The 14,363-nt window shown below is 47.8% G+C and overlaps 1 long non-coding RNA gene across 1 annotated transcript in view; it reads right to left on the reverse strand.

Moving 5' to 3' along the window:
* Nucleotides 1–8,580, reverse strand: part of LOC118146205 (uncharacterized) — a 41,699-nt gene extending 33,119 nt beyond the window's left edge. The window contains exon 1 of the long non-coding RNA XR_004731747.3: nt 8,317–8,580. This is a non-coding gene — a long non-coding RNA (uncharacterized LOC118146205). The remainder of the gene's footprint in view (nt 1–8,316) is intronic.
* Nucleotides 8,581–14,363: the final 5,783 nt, after the last annotated feature.

Raw genomic sequence — 14,363 nt, forward strand, 5'->3', positions numbered from 1 at the left:
ATTATCCTGTTACAGTACCCAGTGACAATTAGTGGGAAACTGTATGGACAGCTCCTGGTTGGTTGTAACGCCATTGACATGGAGCATCATGAATCGATTACTCTGAGTAACTCAAGGCTAACACCTTGACACTCTGTCCCCCAGGAAGATACCACCTTCTTTCCACACATACTTCTTTGCCCCCAATGAATAAATTGGGAGCTGTTTGTTTACAGGGACAAGGCTATTTTCATTCATGATTGCAGAAGCAGTTCCACTCACCCTGTTAGCAGTGAGTCACAGTTGTTTCCCACAGGGATGAGATTTAGTTGGGATGAAGGACCCCAACCTCCCCAGGCATTGGTCCCAGTCACTGCCCGAGGAGTGGACTGTCTTACCCTGGATCCTGGGGACCCACAAAGCCAGAGCTTCTCAGAACTGGGCTCCCAACATATTCCAGGGAGTGAACCCTCACCTTCATTCAAGAGCAAATACTGAATGCCTGTTTCAGAAACCCCCACCCACGTGGAGGAAGAAAATAAACAGGAAATAGAAATAAGTAGTATGAAGATGATCATCCTGATTATCAGCAGCAGCAACATTCCTGGGAGGGGATGAGAGAGAGGGAGCATTGCAAATGTAAGTGGCACCATCAGGGATATCTCGATGAGAAGGTCAAATTTGAGAAAAGGTCATATTTGAGAAAAGGTGCAGTGGCTCATGCCTGTAATTGCAGCACTTTGGGAGGCCGAGGCAGGCAGATCGCTTGAGGTCAGGAGTTCAAAACTAGCCTGGCCAACATGGTGAAATCCTGTCTCTACTAAAATCAAAAATTAGCTGGGCATGGAGGCACGCACTTGTAATCCCAGCTACTCAGGAGGCTGAGGCAGGAGGGAGGGAGGGAGGAAGAGATCACTTGAACCCAAGAGACAGAAGTTGCAGTGAGGCGGGATCACGACACTGCACTCCAGCCTGGGCAACAGAGTGAGACTCCATCTCAAAAACAAACAAACAAAAAAGCACAGATAGAAGCCTGAAGGCAGTAAGGGAGCAAGTCATGGGAATGTCTGTGGAGAGCACAGGAGAGAGCAAGGGCAAGAGTCCCAGGTAATCCCAGCTCACCGCAACCTCCGCCTCCTGGGTTCAAGTGATTATCTTGCCTCAGCCTCCTGAGTAGCTGGGATTACAGGTGCATGCCACCACACCCAGTTAATTTTTGTAGTTTTAGTAGAGATGGGGTTTCACCATGTTGGCCAGGCTGGTCTCGAACTCCTGACCTCAGGTGATCTACCCACCTCGGCCTCCCAAAGTGCTGGGAAAAGAGGGTTAGCCACCATGCCCGCCCTGCAGCCAAATTTTCTGTTGCTTGCAACCAAGAGCTGCTATTGATGTAATGATGCAGACAGACAGGCAGGTGCTAAGGACAGCTCCCGAATCCAGGGGTCTGGCCAGACTGCTCTGCTGGGCATGGGCATCCACCTGCTACCTCCACATCTCCCCCAGGGCTTAGATTTCTCATGTTCAGCGTGTCCGCCTTACTGCTGATACTCCCTTCTCAGTCAATGGCAACCCCATTCTTTAAGGTGCTAAAGCCAAAAACTGGCTGAGCATGGTGGCTCACACCTGTAATCCCAACACTTCGGGAGGCCGAGGTGAGCGAATCACCTGAGATCAGGAGCTCGAGCCAGCCTGGCCAACATGGCGAAACCCTGTCTCTACTAAAAATACAAAAATTTGCCAGGTTTGGTGCTGGGCCCCTGTAATCCCAGCAACTCGGGAGGCTGAAGCACAAGATTCGCTTAAATCTGGGAAGTGGAGATTGCAGTGAGCCGAGATCACGCCACTGCACTCCGGCCTGGGTAACATAGGAAAATTCAGTCTCAAAATTAATTAATTAACCAGTATAGACAGGCGTATATCCTGTTGGTTCCCTTTCTCTAGAGAACCCTAATACACCACTCCTCTGCTCAAATTCCTGCACTGGCTCCCCTCTCACCCAGAAAAAAACGCCAAAATCCTTCTCACAGCCTTCTAAGGCCCTGAGAACCCTGTGCCACTCGTCATTACCTCTATGAGTTCATCCCCTACAGTCTTCTCCCTTCTCACTGGGCTCCCGGCACAGTGGCACTCACTCTGCTTCTTAACACCCCACGTATGCTCTGGCCTAAGGGTCTTTGCACTGACTGTCCCCTCTGCCTGGAATTCTCCTCTCCCAGAGATCTACAGAGCTGGTTGCCTAATTCCTTCCAATCTTTATTCAACAGTCAGCTTCTCAATGAGCCCTTCCCAGGCCACCCTTTCTGAAATATTAATCACTCCACCCCAACACTGAATAGTACGTCTTTCCTATTTTCTGTTTAGCATGCTCTGTGTTGATCTTATCTGTCTCACTTACTTCCTGTCTCTTTTATTTTATTTTATTTTATTTTATTTGAGATGGAGTTTCGCTCTGTCACCCAGGCTGGAGTGCAGTGGCTCTATCTCAGCTCACTGTAAACTCTGCCTCCCAGGTTCAAGCGATTCTCCTGCCTCAGCCTCCCAAGTAGCTGGGATTACAGGTGCCTGCCACCACACCTGGCTAATTTTTGTATTTTTAGTCGAGATGAGGTTTCACCATGTTGGCCAGGCTGGTCTCAAACTCCTGACCTCAGGTGATCAGCCTGCCTCGGCCTCCCAAAGTGCTGGGATTCCAGCTGTGAGCCACCTCACGCAGCTACTTCCTGTCTCTTCCACCAGGAAGTGAGCTCCTCAAAATCAAAGACTGGGGTTTGTTTGATTCCAGCTGCATCCCCAGAGTCACGGCTGACACAAACTCACCACTCCATAAATGCGTGTTGAATTTAGCATCCATTTACTCATTTATTACACACCTACCCTGGGCTCGGCACACAAGTAACTATACAACACCCCAGCAAGGGAGGTCTTTTCATCTCCAGTTTAGATGCAGAAACGGAAACTCAAAGAGAATGGTGCTACTTCAGGCTATCCACTCAGAGGTTGTCAGAGCCCAGAGCGACACCTGCGTAGCTCCAAACCACTCCTTCCGTCTTTGGTTTTGTTCTCTTATTTTTTGTAAAGATGGAGTCTCGTTATGTTGCCCAGGCTGGTCTCAAACTCCTAGGCTGAAGTACTCCACCAAAGTGACCTTCCCAAGTGCTGGGATTACAGGTGTGACCCCCTCACCTAGCCAACTTTTTTTTTTTTTTTTGAGATGGAGTCTTGCTCTGTCACCCAGGCTGGAGTGCAGTGGCATAATCTCTGCTCACTGCAACCTCCAGCTCCTGGGTTCAAGCAAATCTCCTGCCTCAGCCTCCCAAGTAGCTGGGATTACAGGCGCACGCCACCATACCTGGCTAATTTTTGTATTTTTAGTAGAGACAAGGTTTCACCATGTCAGCCAGGTTGGTCTCAAGCCTGAGTAGCTGGGACTACAGGCCACTACACACTCCAGCCTGGGTGACAGAGTGAAACAGAAGATCCACCCACCTCAGCCTCCCAAAATGCTGAGATTACAGGTGTGAGCCACTGCGCCCAGCCCAGCTAACTTTTTTATATTTTGTAGAGACAGGCGTCTCGCTATGTTGCCCAGGCTGGTCTTGAATTCCTGGCTTCTAGGGATCCGCTCATCCCAGCCTCCCAAAGTGCTGGGATTACAGGCATGAGCCAACATGCCTAACCTGGCTTTCCTTCTTTCTGTGTAGTCCCGTGAAGTAGGTCCTGCCCTGAGATGGAGTCCTGCTGGCACTAACTGGCTGTCACACTCTCTGTTCTTTGGGAAACAGGACACAGTGGCCAAACCACTGCCTCATCCCCTTCTCTCCATGTCGTGACAACCTGGTGCCATCCTGTGGCTGTTCATCAGCTCAACTCAAGGTGCTCTGACCCACTCCACATGAATGTAAAGCCTTTCTCTCGGGGATATCACTCAGATTCTCGACTTCCAGCCTCACTGCAAATCCCTGTTTCCTTTGCAAATTCTGCATTAAAAAGAAAAACCTGACTGGACATGGTGGCTCACACCTGTAATTCTAACACTTTGGGAGGCCAAGGTGGGCAGATCAAGACCATCCTGGCCAACATGCTGAAACCCTGTCTCTACTAAAATGCGGAAAATTAGCCAGACATGGTGGTGTGTGCCTGTAGTCCCAGCTACTCAGGCGGCTGAGGCAGGGGAATCACTTGAACCCAGGAGGCAGAGGTTGCAGTGAGCCAAGATGGTGCCACTACACACTCCAGCCTGGGTGCCAGAGTGAAACAGAAGAAAGAAAGAAAGAGAGAGAGAGAGAGAGAGAGAGAGAGAGAGAGAGAGAAGGAAGGAGGGAGGGAAGGAAGGAAGGAAGGAAGGGAGGGAGGGAGGGAGGGAGGGAGGGAGGGAGGGAGGGAGGGAGGGAAGGAAGGAAAGACAGACCTGACCTCCTTCTGGTTTTCAGTTGAAAGAGAAATTGCTGGTACTTTCCAACTACTGACCAAAATCTAGAGTTTCCTGTGGTCCCACATAAGCATCACTTCCCCTCTCCCACCTCCCCCACCTGCTCCTTCATACAAGCTGGCAGATGGGCACCCACAGCCAGGGTCCTCTCCCCCAGTCAGCTTGGATCCGCTTCTCAGTTTGGTGGTAGTCCCTGCCACTTCCTCACCCCAAGGCCCCATGGGACCCAGGACCAGCTTGCAGCCCCATGAATCAGGCTCCTCTCTCTGCAGTGCTCCTCTCCCACTACCTCTCTTCTACACTGAGTATGTGAGGCTGGATGAATCCTGTTCAGAAAAGAGCCCAGAACCAGGTCAGACACACATGGGTTCAATTCTCAGCTCTTTCTTAGTTAGCTGTGTGGCCTCAGGCAAGACACTTAACCTCTCTGAGCTGCCCTTTTTTGTTGTTGTTGTTTTGAGACAGAGTCTTGCTCTGTCGCCAGGCTGGAGTGCAGTGGTGAGATCTTGACTCACTGCAACCTCTGCCTCCTGGGTTAAAGCAATTCTCCTGCCTCAGTCTCCTAAGTAGCCGGGATAACAGGCACCTGCCACCACATCTGGCTAAATTGTGTATTTTTAGTAGAGATGGGGTTTCATCATGTCGCCCAGGCTGGTCTCGAACTCCTGACCTTGTAATCTGCCCACCTTGTCCTCCCAAAGTGCTGGGATTACAGGCATGAACCACCGAGCCCGACCTCTGAGCTGCCTTTTCAAACCACAACTCCATATTCACGTCTGGGTCTCATATTTGATAGCCTAATGGGCCATTTAAAAAACCCTCATTGCCCCTAATCAGACCTCAAAATTCCTAGATTTTACACAGCAGATGAGGGGAGATAAACAGCCTTCACCTCTTCCGCAAGCCTTGTTGAAAGAGGGCTGCTAACAGGCTCCAGGGCCTGTGGGTAGGTCCTTTACAACCTGATCTAGACTAATCGAGGGAGCAAGAGAGAAGCAAAGGGCTATTGTCTTTCTGATGCACCATCCTCAAACCAGCCTGCCTCAGAGGCATGGAAAAAAAAGGAAGTACAGCTGGGGCAAAGTGGCTCACGCCTGTAATCCCAGCACTTTGGGAGGCAGGGGCGGGCGGATCACAAGGTCAGGAGTTCGAGACCAGCCTGGCCAACATGGTAAAACCCTGTCTCCACTAAAAATACAAAAATTAGCCAGATGTGGTGGAGGGCACCTGTTATCCCAGCTACTTGGGAGGCGGAAGCAAGAGAATTGCTTGAACCCAGGAGGTGGAGGTTGCAGTGAGCCGAGATGGCGCCATTGCATTCCAGCCTGGGCAACAGCGTAAGAGTCAAATAAATAATAATAAAAAGGGAAAGGAAGCACTGCTCGGGCGTGTTGGCTTATGCATGTAATCCCAGCACTTTGGGAGGCTGAGGCAGGTGGATCACCTGAGGTCAGGAGTTCGAGACCAGCCTGGCCAATATGGTGAAACCCCGTCTCTACTAAAATACTAAACCCCGTCTCTACTAAAAATACAAAATTAGCTGGGCCTGGTGGTGCACACCTGCAATCCCAGCTACTGAGAGGCTGAGGCAGGAGGATCTGTAAAGCCCAGGAGGCGGAGGCTGCAGTAAGCTGGAGATCATGCTACTGCACCCCAGCCTGGGCGACACAGTGAGACTCCCTCAAAAAGAAAGAGAGAGAGAGAGAGGAGACAGAGAGAGAAAGAAAGAGAAAAAGAGAAAATGGAGCAAAGCACACTGCCATGTGTGTACCTACGCAACTGTCTTGCATGCTTTGCTCATGTACCCCAAAACCTATAATCCAATAAAAAATTAAAAAAAAAAAAAAAAAAGAGAAAATGGAAAGGAAGCACTTTTGCCTGAGGTCAGACCTCTTACTCTGTTTCAACAAAGGCAACTAACCCGGCCCAGGGGGTTGCAGAAAGCGTCCAAAGGAAGCCAAGGAACTGCAAAGGGAGAGTGAAGGCGCCGTGTGTGCCAGGACCTGGAGGTCAAGAGGGTACCTACTTCCTGACAGGTGGATCCACTCCCAAGGCTGCAGAACCCTCATCGTGGTGACAGGCTCCCGCATCTGTGTCCCCTGCCCTGGCTTCTCCCCTGAGTGTCAGACCTAGCTACATGGATGTGTAACTTGGCGTCCCACCACTCAACCTGCCAATTCCTGACATCTTTTCTTTCCCAAACTGTTCTTTCTCCCCCATTTTCCCACTTTCGCAGGTCAAACATCTAACTTCAGAGCCCATGGGTCCAATCGCCCCACATAAATGTCCAAGAGATTAAAGAATCCCTAGTCCCCCAAGGATAAGGCTGACATAACAGAGGGAGGAAGAAGGCGCCCTGGAGGGAGGAGGTGGGAGATGGGTGAGCAGAGAGGTGCCAAAGTCAGGTGTCTGAAGCGTGTTCCCTCCCAGGACACCTCCCAAAAACTTTCTTGGAGTCTGCTAAACTCACACAGGTCTAGTGTGACTACTGTGAATAAATGTTTTTGTGGTTGTTACTGCTGTAAAAACAATTAATTTTAATTTAAAAAACATCCATTGACGAGTATAGTTTGTAGACTAAGAAGTGGAAATAAGACTGTTTTTGAGACAAGAGTCTTGCTCTGTCACCCAGGCTGGAGTGCAGTGGCGACATCTTGGCTCACTGCAACCTCCACCTCCCAGATTCAAGTGATTCTCCCACCTCAGCCTCCCAAGCAGCTGGGATTACAGGCATGCAACACCACACATGGCTAATTTTTGTAATTTTTAGAAGAGATGGGGTTTTGCCATGTTGGCCAGCCTGGTCTCAAACTCCTGACCTCAGGTGATCCACCTGCCTCAGCCTCCCAAAGTGCTGGGATTACAGGCATGAGCCGCCGCGCCTGGCCAATAATAACAAATTTTCAAAATATGATATACTGCAAGTCAGAAATATCTTATTAGGAGCCAGAGCTCTAGAGGCAAAAAAGTCAGGAGTTGGCAGAAATTCCAGCAAGGACTTGAGACCACCTCAGGAATGGGGTAGAGGAGGAGGAAGGACATTGGAGGAAATTTTATTGAAATCGTAAGAGGCAAAATGGGCCCCAGATGACATCTGCTTTGCACAGAAGTAAAGGAGCAAGGAATAATATTGGGAATGGGGTGCTAGTAATGGGAACCACAGACAGGCCCAGAAATCCGCACTACCAGCTGGAGAGAGAAAAGCAACGTTGACACTCAACAAAAGGCAGTGCTGGTTATTCTGTGTGTGTGTGTATGCATGTGTGTGATATATCAGTGTGTATGTATGTGTGTGCATAGATATGTGTGTATGTATATGCATACTGGCACAAGTGCTTAAAAGTATTTGTTGCATGGATGGGTGGATTGGTGGATGGATGGATGGATGAACACATCGATAGACGGGTGGTTAGATGGATGTATGTGAGGATGGGTGGATGGGTCAATAGATGGGTAGATGGATAGATGGATGATTGGATGGATGTGTGGATGGTAGATGGGTAGATGGGTGGTTGGATGGATGTGTGGATGTGTAGATGGGTAGATGGATGGGCGGGTGGGTGAATGGAGGATAGGTGGATGGATGGAGGGTAGTTGGGTAGGTAGCTGGATGGGTGGATGGAGAGATAGACAGATGAGGTACACCAACTATTCCTGTCCTCCAGCCCTCAAGTCAACTCTCTTTTGCCTCAAGACTGGCAACACTCCCGCTTTCCTTCCTCCTCCCTCCCGCGTTCTCCTCTTCCCCACCGCAAGCAAATGCTGTACCCCAGCTCATCTGGGCTTGCGCTCAGGGACCAATATTCCAGGACATTTGCAGTCCTACCCTGCCACCTACAGGTAGTTCTGTGGTACTGCAGAGAAGAGCCCCCATTTGACTTCGATTCAGGGCAGCGTCACAATCTCACCTGATTCAGAAAGAGGAACGGCAGCACTCACAGTGTTTGGCAAGGACTCGTCAAAGCCCACGGGAAACTGGGATCTGGTTTCGGCTGAGAATCTTCCTTCAAAGGATGAACACAGTGGGCTAGTTCTGGTTCTCAGAGCCCAGTACTGTTAGGTAGGGAATGCAGGCACATCGGGGAGAGCAGGGAAGGGAAGGGGAGGGGAGGGGAAGGAAAGGAAGAGAAAGGAAGAGGGAAGGCGAGGGTAGGAAGGGGAGGGGAGGGAAGGAAGAAAGGGGAGGGAGGAAGGCGAGGGGAGGGAAGAGGGAAGGGGAGGGAAGGAAGTGGAGGGAAGGAAGGGAAAGGAAAGGAAGGAAAGGGAGGGGAGGAAGGGGAGGGAAGAGGGAAGGGGGGAAGGAAGGTAGGGGAGGGGAGAAAGTGGAGGGAAGGAAGGAAGGGGAGCGGAGTTAAGGAAGGGTAGGGAACCATCAGGACGTGCGAAAGAGCACCCGCCTGGAGGTCACATCGCCCCCATTCCCCTTTCACCCCAGACCGCCCGTGTCACCTGGAGCCCCTCACTTCTCCCCTCTCTAGACCTCATTTTGTTCAACTGAAACACAGGCCAGAAGATTCCTTTTTTAATTTTTGAGACTGAGTTTCACTCTTGTCCCCCAGGCTGGAGTGCAGTGGCGTGATCTTCACTCACTGCAACCTCCGCCTCCCCGGGTTCAAGCAATTCTCCTGCCTCAGCCTCCTCAGTAGCTGGGATTACAGGCATGCGCCACCACACCCGGCTAATTTTTGTATTTTTAGTAGGGATGGGGTGTCACCATGTTGACCAGGATGGTGTCGAACTCCTGACCTCAGGTAATCCACCCATCTCGGCCTCCCAAAGTGCTGGGATTACAGACATGAGCCACCGCTCCCAGCCAGAAGATTCATTTAAATCATTTACGAAGCTTTTCCACATAAGTCCTGGCTTATGTCACTTCACAGCAGTTCTGTGAGGTGTGGGTCTAGCTAGGGTTATTACTTTAACAAGAAAAAAAGATCTGTAGGAAGGCTACATTTGGCCCTCTGCCTCTGTGGGTCCCGCATCTATTAATTCAACCAACCGAGGCTAAGAATATATACAGGAGCGCACAGTGACTCATGCCTGTAATACCAACATTTTGGGAGGCCAAGACAGGAGGATCACTTAAGGTCGGAAGTTCAAGAGCAACCTGACCAACATGGTGAATCCTCGTCTCTACTAAAAAATGCAAAAATTAGCTGGGTGTGGTGGAAGGAGCCTGTGATCCCAGCTACTCGGGAGGCTAAGCCATGAGAATTGCTTGAACCTGGGAGGCGGAGGTTGCAGTGAGCCGAGATCACACAACTGCACTCTAGCCTGTGAAACAGAATGAGACTCAGTCTCAAAAAAATAAAAATATTCAGGAAGGCTGGGCGCAGTGGCTCATGCCTGTAATCCCAGCACTTTGGCAGGCTGGGGCAGGAGAATTGCTTGAGGCCAGAAGTTCAAGACTAGTCTGAGCAAAATAGCAAGGCCCTGCCTCTGTAAAATACATATATATACATATTTTTTAAATAGAGAACAAAAAGCATCTGTACTAAACACAGACTTCTTTCTTGTCATGATTCCCTGAATGATACAGTATAGCAACTATTTACATTGTATTTGTTTTTATAAGCAATCTAGAGATGATCTAATCTATACAGAAGGGCCAGGCATGGTGACTCGCACCTGTAATCCCAGCACTTTGGGAGGCTGAGGTGGGTGGATCACTTGAGGTCAGGAGTTCAAGACCAGCCTGACCAACATGGTGAAACCTCGTCTGTACTAAAAATACAAAAGTGCCAGTTACTCAAGAGGCTGAGGCATGAGAAGCACTTGAACCCGGCTGAGGCAGAGGTTGAAGTAAGCCAAGACTGTGCTACTGCACTCCACTCTGGGTGACAAGGTGAGACTCCGTCTCAAAAAAATAATAATAACAAATAAAAATAAAGTATACAGGAGGATATGCACAGCTAAATGCAAGGACTGCATCATTCCACATGAGTGACTTGAGCACATATGGGGTCGGTAGCCATGGGAAGCCCTGAAACCAGTCCCCTATGGATACCAAGGGATGACTATTCAGAAATTCTCCAAAAGAAAAAAGAGTTGTAGAGAGTTGAGGGAGGGGAACATCACACACCCGGGCCTGTTGAGGGGTGGGGGGTTGGGGAGGGATAGCAGGGGTTGGGGAGATTAGGGAGGGATAACACTAGGAGATATACCTAATATAGCTGACAGGGGGATGGATGCGGCAAACCACCATGGCATGTGTATACCTATGTAACAATCCTGCATTATCTGCGAATGTGCCCCAGAACTTAAAGTATAACAATAACAACAAAAAAAAGGAATAGTATAGCACAAAAATAAAATAAAATAAAATTCTCAACTCTAAAAAAAAAAAAAAAGAAGAAGAAAAGAAAAAAGAGTTGAATAAACTGGCCTTAGAAAACACAGAAGCCTGGAGAGCTTAGAGTATCCCAGGCAGGGCCGGGCGCGGTGCTCACGCCTGTAATCCCAGCACTTTGGGAGGCCGAGGCGGGTGGATCACGAGGTCAAGAGATCGAGACCATCCTGGTCAACATGGTGAAACCCCGCCTCTACTAAAAAATTAGCTGGGCATGGTGGTGCGTGCCTGTAATCCCAGCTACTCAGGAGGCTGAGGCAGGAGAATTGCCTGAACCCAGGAGGCGGAGGTTGTGGTGAGCCGAGATCACGCCATTGCACTCCAGCCTGGGTAACAAGAGCAAAACTCCATCTCAAAAAAAAAAAAAAAGAATATCCCTGGCAGAAGAACCCAGGAACTCTCTCAGGGTTTCCACTTCCTGACCTAAAGGCAGATTTCTACAATGAGGCTGATGGGCCCAGCCTGGATTGTGTGGCCACCTTAGAGGTGGAATCCTGTTACTGGCAGATGTCAAATAAAGGCTGGTATCCCCAAAAAATGGGTGCTAAGCTGCCCAAAGCAGGTATACAAGGTAACATGCACGTTAGTGAGCTTGAGTTAGTCATTCCATGCTGTATACATACATCAAAATATCATGTATACCATAAATATATATAATTTTTATTTGTAAGAAAAAAGTAAAATGGGTCTCTTGTAGACAGAATGTAATTGGATCTAGCTTTCGCAACCCATTCAGCTTGTATATCTGGCCATCCCCATTTCACAGGCAAGAAAACTGAGTCTCAGAGGAGTCTGATAGTTTGATGTGGATGGTGTGTCAGATTCTTGTAAGTTGGCAAGAGAAACATTCTCAGGTTACATTATGAGAGCAGGAAGGCCAAAGTCTCACCACCCAATCGGGGCTGACAGAGGCTGGAACATCTTTAGGTTACACTTGACGCTGACAGCAGCTCTGTAAGTCATGGGACCATCCTAGCTCTGTCCTCTGGGCTCCACCATGATAGTGACTCAGTATCTCTGGGTCTTGGCCTATTCCTCTGCTATCTCTATGCTACTCTCTGTCTCATAGTTTCTGCTGACTTGTGGCTTTTGCCAAGACTCAAGCTTCTGCTGACACATAATTCTTGTCAGTTGATGGCTCCTGTTCACCCGTAGCTTCCGCTGACTCAAAGCTTCCTCTTATAACTTTTCTTCTGTGTGTCTCTTTGTTTCTGTCCGCAGTACTGACTACTAATCCTTTCTCTGTGTCTCATACTCAGATTCTCCAAAAGAAAGCATTTGAATTTTCCAGTTAGTCCCCAATATCCCTATTTGGTGGATTTTTCACCTCAAATTGGGTGTCCATTCCTGTCCAGTTAGCTGAATCCTGGGGTCATGAATTGCAAAACAAGGTTGATCAGTGTAAATAACCTCTCAGAAGGGGCAGCAATGCAGATGTCAAACCAAGTAGGAACAAAATTTTGAGTCCAGGTCCTCTGGTTGCAAGTATTTCCCACCTGAGTACCCAGGTTGCCCTATTTCACAGGATCAAAAGATAGCTAACATTGAGTGTCAAGCACCATTCTAGTCTAGCCTTACACTAGTTGAGACTATCTCAACTAATCCTGACCCCAGTCCCGGGAGGTGGCCTCTTTAATTGTGCCCATTTCACAGAAATATAAACTCATTTAGAAAAGGTAAATAACAGGCTCAAAGTTACACTCCTACTAAGTAAATTGTCTGTCAATAATTACTTTAAGTATAAATGGATTAAATTCTCCAATTAAAAGACTTGGAATAGGCGAATAGGTTGAAAAAACAAGATCCAACTATATGTCTACAAGAGACCCTTTTCTCTTTATTACAAATAAAAATTATGTATATTTATGGTGTACATGATTTTTTTATATATGTATACACCGTAGAATGACTAAATCAAGCAAATGTTAATTATCATTGTATCAAATGTATATCATTTTCTGGTTAGAACATTTTTATTAACTAGTCACGATGATGTACAATAGATCTCTTTTTCTCCTGCTAACTGAAATTCTGTATCTTTTGACCAATGTCTCTCCAACCCTCTCATGCACACCCTCATCTTGCTTCTGGCAGCCACCATTCTACTCTCTATTTCAATGAATTCAACTTTTTTAGATTCCACATGTGAGATAAGTGGTATTTGTCTTTCTGTGCCTGATTTATTTCACTTAACATAATGTTTTCCAGGTTCATCCATGTTATCACCAATAACAGCATTTCCTTCCTTTTTTAAGGAAAAATTCATTTTAAGGAAATGGGTTAAGGTTAAGAGTATATATACCACATTTGTGTATGCAAATCACACTTTACTCATCCACTGATGGACACTTAGGTTGATTTATACCTTGTCTATTGTTAATAATATTGCAATGAACATGGGAGTGCAGATATCTCTTCAACACACTGACTTCGTTTTCTTTATTTTATTTATTTTTTTTTTATTTATTTTTTTTTTTTTGAGACGGAGTTTCGCTCTTGTTACCCAGGCTGGAGTGCAATGGCGCAATCTCGGCTCACTGCAACCTCCACCTCTTAGGTTCAAGCAATTCTCCTGCCTCAGCCTCCCAAGTAGCTGGGACTACAGGCGTGCACCACCATCCCCAGCTAATTTTTTGTATATTTAGTAGAGACGGGATTTCACAATGTTGGCCAGTATGGTGTTGATCTCTTGACTTCATGATCCACCTCCCTCAGCCTCCCAAAGTGCTGGGATTATAGGTAAGAGCCACCCCACCTGGCCTTTTTTTTTGGAGACAGAGTCGCACTCTGTTGTCCAAGCCAGAGTGTAGTGGCAGGATCTCAGCTCACTGCAACCTCCATCTCCCAGGTTCAAGTGATTCTCCTGCCTCAGCCTCCCAGTAGCTGGGATTTCAGGTGCACATCACCACGCTCGGCTGAGTTTTGTACTTTTAGTAAAGCTGGAGTTTGGCCATGTTAGCCAGGCTGGTCTCAAACCCCAGACCTGAGATGATCTGCCCAGCTTGGCCTTCCAAGTACTAGAATTATAGGCATAAGCCATTGTACCCAGCCTTTCATTCCAGGTACTGGAATTACAGGCATAAGCCATTGTACCCGGCCTTTCATTCCAAGTACTGGAATTACAGGCATAAGCCATTGTACCCAGCCTTTCATTCCAGGTACTGGAATTACAGGCATAAGCCATTGTACCCGGCCTTTCATTCCAAGTACTGGAATTACAGGCATAAGCCATTGTACCCAGCCTTTCATTCCAGATACTGGAATTACAGGCATAAGCCATTGTACCCGGCCTTTCAGTCCTTTAAATACACAGTCATTAATAGCATGGCTGGATCATACAGATGTTCTTTTTTAGTTTTTTGAGGAATCTCCATATTAGTATAATGGTCTTTCATAATCGTTATACTAATTTACATTCCTACCAATAGTGTACAAGTGTCCCCTTTTTCTTCATATCCTTGCCAACACTTGTTATTCTTCGTCTTTCTGATAGTAGCCATTCTAACGGGTCGGAAGGAGACAACAAAATTGTCTCTTCACTCTCCTGATGGTTTCCTGTGCTGTGCAGAAGCTGTTGAGTTTGTTGTAATCCCATTTGTCTATTTT

This window comes from Callithrix jacchus, chromosome 12 (genome assembly GCF_049354715.1).
Source record: "Callithrix jacchus isolate 240 chromosome 12, calJac240_pri, whole genome shotgun sequence".
NCBI lineage: Eukaryota > Metazoa > Chordata > Mammalia > Primates > Cebidae > Callithrix > Callithrix jacchus.